Below are 10,382 nucleotides of genomic sequence, written 5' to 3'. Positions count from 1 at the left end.
CGAGTGACGACTTCCGCCGCCGGGGCCTCTGGGAGCGGAAGAGGACGGCGGCCGGGAGGGCCCCGCGCGCTCGGGGCGGTCGCGTCTTTGTGCGCGGCTCGCTTTGGTGCTGCTTTTCTGTGTTCTCTCAATTGTTTGATTTCACTTTTTCATATGTTCAGAGAGTGATTCGAGTAGGGTGTGTTGGTTTTAAACAATAAATTTTCTTAAAAACTAGTGTTCATTGCAGATAGTTTAGAAAGTATGGGTAAGCAATACAATAAAAATCAGTGCAGAGGTAACCAATAATAATACAGCTACCATTTTTAAAAGTGCTTTTAAGAGTGTATATATTTATTTGTTTAATTTTCACGACAACCCTATGAATTATGGGCTATTATTCCCATTTTAAAAATGAGGAAACTGAGGCACAGAGCATCTGCACAGCTGCCCGGAGTCCAGGCACCAGAGCTCATGCCTCCAGACACTTCCCAGCCTTAAACATTTAGGTTAATATCCGTTCTCCTAAATCTTTTCTAGTAAACTTTTGAACTTAAAAAAAAAAAAAATGGGATTGAATGTCATATACTGTTTCAGGATGTGCATTTTCCCACGTTTGTCTTTACATGGATCAAGCAGGTTTCTAGTTCTTAGTGGGAGCTCACCGTCTACTTCTCCCGTATTCCTTATTACACGTTTAGGCTTGCCAGATGGCTTTCACATAGTATATATTATAATTTACTAAAAAAAAAGTCCACCCAAATAAGTTTGAGGGCTCCCCTTTGACTTCTATAGATATCAGAAATAGATGTATTTTTTTATTTTATTTTTATTTTATTATTTTTTGTGTGAGGAAGATCAGCCCTGAGCTAACATCCAACGCGAATCCTCCTCTTTTTTGCTGAGGAAGATTGGCCCTGGGCTAACATCCGTGCCCATCTTCCTCTACTTTATATGGGACACTGCCACAGCATGGCCTAACAAGCGGTTTGGCAGTGCGTGCCCAGGATCTGAACCTTTGAACCCCGGGCTGGGGAAGCAGAGCACACGCACTTAACCACTGCGCCACCAGGCTGGCTCCCTTAGATGTATTTTTTCAAAAGCTCACATAGATTTTTCTCAATCATATAAATTCTCAAAATGGCATTTGATACAGAAATTTAAACAGAATTTGGAACCAGGTTTCTTTTTGTTTTTATTTTTTTGATATATAACTTACATACCATAAAATTCATCATTTTAAAGCATACAATTTAGAGAATTGTAGTACATTCAAAAAGTTGTGCAGCCACTACCACTATAAATTCCAGAACATTTTCATCATCCCTAAAAGAAACCTTGTATCCATTAGCAGTCACTCCCCTTCTCTCCTCCCTCCAGCCCCTCACAACCACTAATCTACTTTCTGTCTCTATGGATTTACTTATTCTGGGTATTTCATATAAATGGAATCATATAATATGTGACCTTTTGTGTCTGGCTTTTTTTACTTAGCATAATGTTTTCAAGGAATTAGTTTTAATAAATTTGAAATGGCAGGTTCTTTGTTGAAAAAAGTATTTCTACTTAGGACCTACTTCCTCAAAAATAAACCTATGGCATTTTTGTCCTCAAAGAAAATATGAAGTTCTTTTTCTCCTGATGGTGACATCCAGATTTAAATCACTATACTTTACAAAGCTATTTCATAAGATAGACAAAACACTCAAAGCATAGTGTAGTGAAACTTCCAAAGGAACCATTTCATCAGATTTGAAGGCACTTACATAAACGTTACATTTAACTTCATGAACTGGAACCAATCTTTGTGCCTAAGGAATTTTCATACTAAAAACCTGTCTTCAGTGACTCTTGGAACTTGCACGTGATCAAAGGAAGGATTCAAATGATTAGTAATCAGGTTTCCAATTTGAAAAATATATGTTGGAATCGTCAAGTAGAATAGTGAATAAACAAAAGACAAGGCCAAAACCAATTAGTTCCTTACCCTCACCTGACTTCAGGATCTAGGGTCAAGAGATCAGAGATGTGTCAGTGATTTGTGTACAAGAATGTCTCACTGCACTGAACTGTTACAGCACCAGAAAGTTGAAAATTCCAAATGATGTTTTGGAAGAATATTTGAACGATGTAATGGACAAATGGTAGTATAATTCATAAATGACATAGATATAATCAGCCATCCAGTATGTGAGGTTTGGCCTCTCTACCCTCACATCATATACCAAAATACATTCTAGGTAATTTTTATAAACTTGGGATGGGGGAGATCTTAAGATAGAAACAAGAAACCAATCAAGGATTGAAAACTCAAATACCTTTTGGGGGTCAGGCAGGTAAGGTAAATGAGTTGAGGCGGAGTAAGCAATAGGGTGGTGGGTACTGTAATCAGTTAACTCGAGACTATCCCTCTTCCACTCCACCCACTCCCCACCCAAACAAATGCACTCAACTTCATATTTAAAAATTTTAACATGTCAAGATAAGTCGCTGGCTGTCAGTCTGTGTCCTCACTTATAAAGAAACTAGACATTTGATTATGTAATTAAAAATTCTGGTAAAACCAACATAAATAAAATCAAAGGACAAAAAATAGTTTGGGAAATATTTGTAACATATAAGAAAAGACTAATATTTCTAAGACTAAAATTTTTTTTACAAAAGGTTTGTCAAATAAAAATGAAAACAGCGGGCGCTGGCCCGGTGGCACAAGCGGTTGAGTGCGCACACTCCGCTGCGGCGGCCGTGGGTTCACCGGTTCGGATCCTGGGCGCACACCGACGCACCGCTTGTTAGGCCATGCTGTGGTGGCGTCCCATGTAAAGTGGAGGAAGATGGGCACGGATGTTAGCCCAGGGCCTGTCTTCCTCAGCAAAAAGAGGAGGATTGGCAGATGTTAGCTCAGGGCCGATCTTCCTCACAAAAAAAAAAAATGAAAACAGCAAAACAGGCAAAGGTGAGAACACGCTATTCATAGAAGAAAAACTCAAAGGTGGCCAATAAGTATGAAAATGTGCCTAACCTCTGGAAGCTCTGCACTCAGTCTGCCTGGGTTCATATCCTTAAGCTGCCACGTACTAGCTGGGTGACCTTGGGGAAATTCCTTAACCAAAATCTCAATTTCTTCATCTATAAAAATGGACATACTAGTACCTACATGTGAAGACTAAATGCAATAAAAAGCACAAAGCAGAGAGAAAACATGGGCAGTTCCCAAAAAGGAAAATCCAAATGTCCAATAAACATATGAAAAGATGCTCAACCTCTACAGTCAAGGAACTGTAAGTTAAAAAGTAAGATACCATTTTTCACTCAGGTTGGCAAAAGTATTAGAAGTTAATATCTGATATTATCAAGGGCATGGGGATATGAAGTGCTATCCTTTTGTGGAAAATACCTGTTTAAAATTACAAACATGTTGGGGGCCGACCCTGTGGCATAGCAGTTAAGTACTTGTGCTCCACTGCTGGTGACCTGGGGTTCGGATCCCGGGTGCGTGCCAAGGCACCACTTCTCAGGCTATGCTGTGGTAGCGTCCCATATAAAGTGGAGGAAGATGGGCTCATAAAGAATCTTTATAGTACAATCAGACTTCTTCATTACTCCTTTTTATTAGAATGTTAACTTAAGCTGTTGTAATCCTTTTGCCCTTGTGACTACCATCATATAAAGTTTTGAAAACTGAAGTTAACCCAAGAAATAGAACAAAGCTTTACTTTGACTGAAAATCTGTGCTAATATGAAGATAAAAACTCAGGCTATTAAACTTCATGTTTGCCTCATTTAGGATCAGAGACACTTAGGATTCCATCCTATTGACAGGTGGTACCCTTGGTAAGTGACCTATCACAAGATTGCCAGAACCTTCACTAAGATATTTGGTGATCTGTCCATTCACATAGCGGTAGACATATTAGATCAGCAAAAATTTGTTGAATTGTATGATGTGAAAAATCAAGTATTTGAATAACACTTTAAAGTTATGTTCTTTATTACTTCAATGGTATTTTTATTCTCTTTACAATAATGATGCATATTTACTTCAGAACAGAACAAGGTCTCAAGCTTTAGTTTCTCTTGGTTAACGTATAACCATTGTTAAGTCACAAGTTTTTGAAGTCTCAGAACACACTAAACACTGGCACTCTGCCAGCACACAGAGTGAATCCTAACATCACATCTGCGTTGTGGGTGACGACGACGTGCCAGTGCAGGTTCATCAGTTACAAAAACACACCACTCTGGTGGGGATGTTCATAACGCGGGAGGCTGTGCATGAGAGGGGCAGGGGGCATATGGAACATCTCAGTTTTGTTGTGGACCTAATTCTACTCTAAAAAATAAAGTCTGTTAAAAAAAAAGCACTTATTCCAAAAAATTTTAAAGCTGTGAGTAGAAGTCTTCCTGAGACCTCATTTAGTTTACATTCACTTAGTTGCTGTTCCAGGTGGTTTGTACTGTCTGTTGTCAATTCTTCAAGCAAACCAGTTGATTATAAAGTAAAATTAGATAAATGTATCGTAAATTCCATTATCCAATACAGTTGACTTTAAAGATCTACTTTAACAAGGTTTAAGATAAAGATTCTGGATTTATATAAGGGATCGTATTATGTGATCACATTATCTCTCGAAAACATTATATAATGCTCACTGCTGATAAACAATGTTCATCCATATGTAACATGTATGGTTGGTGTTTTATTCTTTGAAGAATGGTTCTGAAAGATTACACTAAGTCAGGCTGAAAGGTAAAATTTAAAATAGTCTTATAAGGATATGTTATAACATATGTAATGACTGTTCACTCTACAAAATCTTGATCATAGAGCTATGACACACCTAGCTGGCAGTAGCACCCAGGTTTTCCAAATAGTCATCATTTTTCTCTTGTCTGCATAGACTTCTGCTCATTAGCTGCCTTCTGCTTTGGTTGCATGATCCCGGAGTCCCTATATTGGAAGAAAAGGCTCTAAGTTCTTACAGAAAAACTGATTTTATGTTCTCACTTGTTTTCTATACATAACCCATTCAGTATATTAGAAGACAATTTAAAAGAAGATATAAACATTCATGTCTTTCCATTTTCATGGATGGAGACTGAATGGGAAGGCAAAGAATGTAAAGGCTTTGAAATCAGATTTTATTTTGAATACCATCTCTACCACTATCATGACCTTGGGCAAATAACCTCAAAGTCTTTCAAAATCGGAGCAATACACATCAGGGCTATTCTGAGGAATAGCTATGAATACATATGTATATAAAAGCATCTGATATTAGGCAACTATATGCAGAAATAATGTCAATTACTCTTGATTGTCAACAAAGTTAAGAAGTCTCCTAGATATCCTAACTGGTACCTAGGATTAGGACACAAATGTTATGAAGCAATTCAGTTTCTTACAAACCAAAAAGCCCAATAGCTAGTGATTAAGAATGGATTAGGGGCAGGCCCGGTGGCATAGCGGTTAAGTGCGTGTGCTCCACTTTGGCAGCCTTGGGTTCACAGGTTCAGATCCCGGGCTCAGACCGATGCACCGTGTGTAAAGTCATGCTGTGGCGGTGTCTCATATAAAGTAGAGGAAGACAGGCACGGATGTTAGCCCAGGGCCAATCTTCCTCAGTAAAAAGAAGGGGATTGGCAACGGATGTTAGCTCAGGGCTAATCCTCGACACCAAAAAAAAAAAATATATATATATATATATACGTATATATATATATACACGTATATATATTAAATGGTTATGTATTGAACACTATGTGCCAGGCATTTCACTGGCTCTAGATTAAGCCCCACAGCAACTCTGAGTTACTATCCTCATGTTTCAGATTAAAAAATAATTACAGGTTTAGAGCTAAGTAATTTGCCCCAAATCACATAAAAAACAAGATTTGTCCAATTTCAAAGTCCAGGCTCTTTCCTATGTTGTTATCGCATAGATTTAGTATTACAATTTTGTGTGTGTGAGGAAGATCAGCCCTGAGCTAACATCCATGCCAATCCTCCTCCTTTTTTCCCCCCAAAGCCCCAGTAGACAGTTGTATGTCATAGCTGCACATCCTTCTAGTTGCAGTATGTGGGACGCCGCCTCAGCATGGCCAGACAAGCGGTGCATTGGTGTGCGCCTGGGATCCGAACCCTGGCTGCCAGTAGTGGAGCGTGCGCACTTAACTGCTAAGCCACGGGGCCAGCCCCTTGTATTAGACTTTAATTCAGGACGAGTAGCTCTGTCCATGACAGTAAGACATTTCTGCAAAGCCAATAGCAAAAACAAGGAATGAGAAGGAAGGAAAAACAAGACAGCTACAAAGAAATGAGGTATGGTGAAAAAGAATAGTGATAGTTACTTTTCTGTTCAAAACCAAGCTCTGCTGTGCTTGCTGCATGACCCTAGTACTGTTACTGAAGCCAGAGCCTCAGTTTCCTAGTCCATGCATTGGGGCTAATACCATTTTTCAGTGCTGTGATGAATAGACATAATACATATAGAGCACCTAGCAGAGAGCTTTATAAGGAGCGTGTATTCATTAAACAGTGGCTATTACTGAGCTAGACAGGGTTCTCCAATAAAAATAGTATTTCAGAGTCACCGATCTTTTCACTTTTACTCCAATGTGAGCAAACAGAAATTTAAGGCAAAGCTTATCAGTTTAATAATAAATGTCATAGAAAGAAAATGTGAAGCGTGAAGGGCTTCAGCCTCATTAAACAATGATTCGTAACTCTGGCTGCACATCAGAATCACCTGGGGAGCTTTTATAATGTCAGAGTTAACTTAGGTATAATAAAGTTTACCTAGAGCACCTTTTAATGCCCAAACCCAGACCAACTAAATCAGGACTGGGTGGAGGGCACAGGCTGAGCAGACATGAAGGTTTCCCAGGTGATTCTAATGTGCAGCCAGGCTTCAGGACCATGGAGAAGCCACACTGAAGCATGTAGTCAATTATTCACCTGATCTCCAAGTTCCTCATGGACAAAATTTGATTTTAGAATAAAATTAAACTTTGGTTAATTTTTTTAGAAACATGAATGCTTTTTTGGTTTTGTTTTGTTTTTACTAAAGCTGCAGTCTCAAAGTATTTCTGTAGCAGCTTTGTATTATTTGTCACATACAGTCATACACCAAGGCTGTGCACCTGCATTCCCTCCAACCCAGTGGATCTTGGGAAATCAATATGGCTGCTCTACTTTTTTGTGTTTCCTTCAGAACAGTTATCACTATAACTGAGTCACCTGTCATGCATACCAGTTTGGGTAGTACATCTGCTTTGAAAATGTATCCCTAGCACTTAACAGTGCCTTGCATATGGAAGATGTTCAATTATTTTGCTCAATGAAGTTCTTATGGTTCTGGTGGAGTTGCATGAGATTCTCTGCAAGACAAATTACAGCTTGAGGGTTTCAATTCATCATCCATGGGTTGGGATAATGACTCCCCCATACAGTTTTAGCATGCCTGGCACGGATATTCAAGTGTTACCCCTTTCTGTGGGTTAGGCCTAGTTTACCAAGGATTTAAAGAATGCTTTCCATTCTCCAAATGAACACTGCAGTGCCTTGAGAACTGTCACTCATCTCTGCTTTCTCCAGAGGTGCTTAAGCTATCCTCTTTTCGTTTTCCCTTGTTAATTTCCCGGGATTTCTTCAAGTTTTTCTGGCGGGCAAGTTCCCATTGATTTCCTGCTACAAAGAGAAACAGTCATGCTCTTTTCCCATCTCCAAAATTATTTATATTCCATTATAAGGCTCTTATTTAAATGCATCTGAAGTTTACTTTTTAACAGATAAGCCAGCAGAGTACAGCACTGAATGGTGCAGATGTGATGACAAGAAGGAAGCTTAAAGGTAAACACTTAGGGTCTTAAAAGTATTACCATACTTATCAAGGTGTTCACTGGCTATAAATACCAGATCCCTTAAATCGTCTGACTCTACAGGCCAGTATTCCAAAACAGCTTCTGGCTTTTGAGGGGTGTGGGTGGAAAGAGAGGTGGATACACAGAGACCACACTTCCACTGCTGAGAGAGCAAACGCAGACGCTCGTGAAACAATACCTGCGAGGGCCAACGACAGAACTAGGTGGGATACTGCGTCGGAGCCCCGTCCCCAGTGAGCATTACGACTCTAGGTACCAGCTCCGACCACGTCCAGACTAGGCCCCGCCACCCCCAACCCCCACCACCGGGCTCCGTCCCCACATCTCACCTCGCCCCTGACGGCGGCCGGACTGTAGCCCACCGGCCCTCTCCCTCTGAGACGGCAGGCGGCGTCCCCGCCACACCGGACCCAAGAGGATCCACCAGCCGGCCCGCCGCTTTCCCCCACCACGCGCATCCAGGGGCCATGCCGACTACCGGACCCAGCCTGGCAGAGCGGCTCGCGAACGCACCAGCCGCCCTGCACGCTCTGCAGCCGCCTGCACCTGCGGACGCGCGGGGCTGGGCCTGCGCGGCCTCCGCCGGCCCCGCCCCGCCCGCCGGCCCCACCCGCCCCGCCCCGCCCCACGACGGCCCGGCCCCGCCCCGCCCGACGACCCCGCCCCGGCCCACGACGGCCCGGCCCCGCCCGGCCCCGCCCCGCCCGCCGACCCCGCCCGGCCCGGCCCCGCCCGGCCCCGCCCGGCCCCGCCCCGCCCGCCGACCCCGCCCCGCCCCACGACGGCCCGGCCCCGCCCGGCCCCGCCCCGCCCGCCGACCCCGCCCCGGCCCACGACGGCCCGGCCCCGCCCGGCCCCGCCCCGCCCGCCGACCCCGCCCGGCCCCGCCCGCCCCACGACGGCCCGGCCCCGCCCCGCCCGCCGACCCCGCCCAGCCCCGCCCGCCCCACGACGGCCCGGCCCCGCCCCGCCCGCCGACCCCGCCCGGCCCGCCCGCCCCACGACGACCCCGCCCCGCCCCACGACGGCCCGGCCCCGCCCCGCCCGCCCCGCCCCACGACGGCCCGGCCCCGCCCCGCCCGCCGACCCCGCCCGGCCCCGCCCGTCCGCCGACCCGCCCCGCCCCACGACGGCCCGGCCCGGCCCCGCCCCGCCCGCCCGCCCGCCGACCCCGCCCCGCCCCGCCCCACGACGGCCCGGCCCCGCCCGCCGGCCCCGCCCGCCCCACGACGGCCCGGCCCCGCCCGGCCCCGCCCGCCCGCCGACCCCGCCCCGCCCCACGACGGCCCGGCCCCGCCCGGCTCCGCCCCGCCCCACGACGGCCCGGCCCCGCCCCGCCCGCCCGCCCGTCGACCCCGCCCCGCCCCGCCCCACGACGGCCCGGCCCCGCCCCGCCCGCCCTCCGGTGACCGCCACGCCCACCGGCCCAGCCCCGCCCGGTCCCTCCCGGCGCACCCCTGCTCCGGCGACGGACCTGCCCCCGGGCCGGGAGACCACCGCCGGCGTGGAGGGGTGAGACTGCGCGGACCGGCCGCCGCGCAGACGGGCAGGGCCGGGCCCGCAGTTCCCAGAGCGGTCGGCGCCCGGGGCCCCTCTGCTGGAAAGGGGGTCGGTGTGTGAGACCCGTGTGAGCGGGTGTGGACCTCCCCCGCCGCGCACCAGGCACCGGGGCGTCACTGCCCCCGCTTCTGGGGGCCCACAGCGAACGCTCCAATATCTGACTTTCCGAGGAAAAACGTTAGCGTGCTTCCTTCAGCCCCTTGCAGAGGCGGGAAGGGGAGGAAGGGTCAGAACAGGGGGAGGGTTAACTCCGCGAAGGCCTTGGCGCGCTTTCCTTCCTTGTTCTCGCTCCACCCTGCTGGGTGGGCTTTGTGGTTGTCGTTTCAGGGAAGGGGAGATGAGACCAGAGCGACTGGCCTAACAGGGAGGTCCGGTAGAGGGGAGATTCACGTCCACCAGGGCTGCTCCCGTCCTACCCCAGGGCCTCGTCGCGGTGACAGGACGTGAGGAGCTCTAGGGGATGGCTCCTGCTTGGGTTGTGAGATGGGGAGAGGATGGTGGGGGCTGCAGGCGGCACGTGGTCAGAACACCCACAAAAGCCTACCTTAACTTGAAGAGGCTCAAAACGAGTTTATTCAGGAGTAGCTCAAAGAATTACAACCCAGGATGTGTGTGCAAGGGCGAACCATACTCAAATCCAGAGCATAAAGGAGCGGAGCTGGTTTTATAGAAAACAAGGGAGAGGGGGGCTGTTTTAAATATAGAAAACAAGGGAGAGGGGGGCTGTTTTAAAGGAAAGCCCATCCGGGGAAAGTATCAGTTCAGGGCGACAATGGCTTCTCATTGTCTGGGCTGTTGCCAGGCGGAGAGAGAAATCTTCCTTCAGCAGTAAAGTGGCTGTACTTCCTGGGGAAGATGCGAGCCCGGGTCTCTTCCTGGCTGGCGTCATGGACGGTGTGATGGGGTGAGAGCTCCTCCTGCAGGCCGGCCCGGCCCAGTTTAGTTGCGGGTTCTTTCAT

The sequence above is a fragment of the Ceratotherium simum genome, chromosome 4 (assembly GCF_057802395.1).
Source record: "Ceratotherium simum simum isolate JZ-2026a chromosome 4, ASM5780239v1, whole genome shotgun sequence".
Classification (NCBI taxonomy): Eukaryota; Metazoa; Chordata; class Mammalia; order Perissodactyla; family Rhinocerotidae; genus Ceratotherium; species Ceratotherium simum.
Note: the sequence above shows the minus strand (reverse complement) of the source record.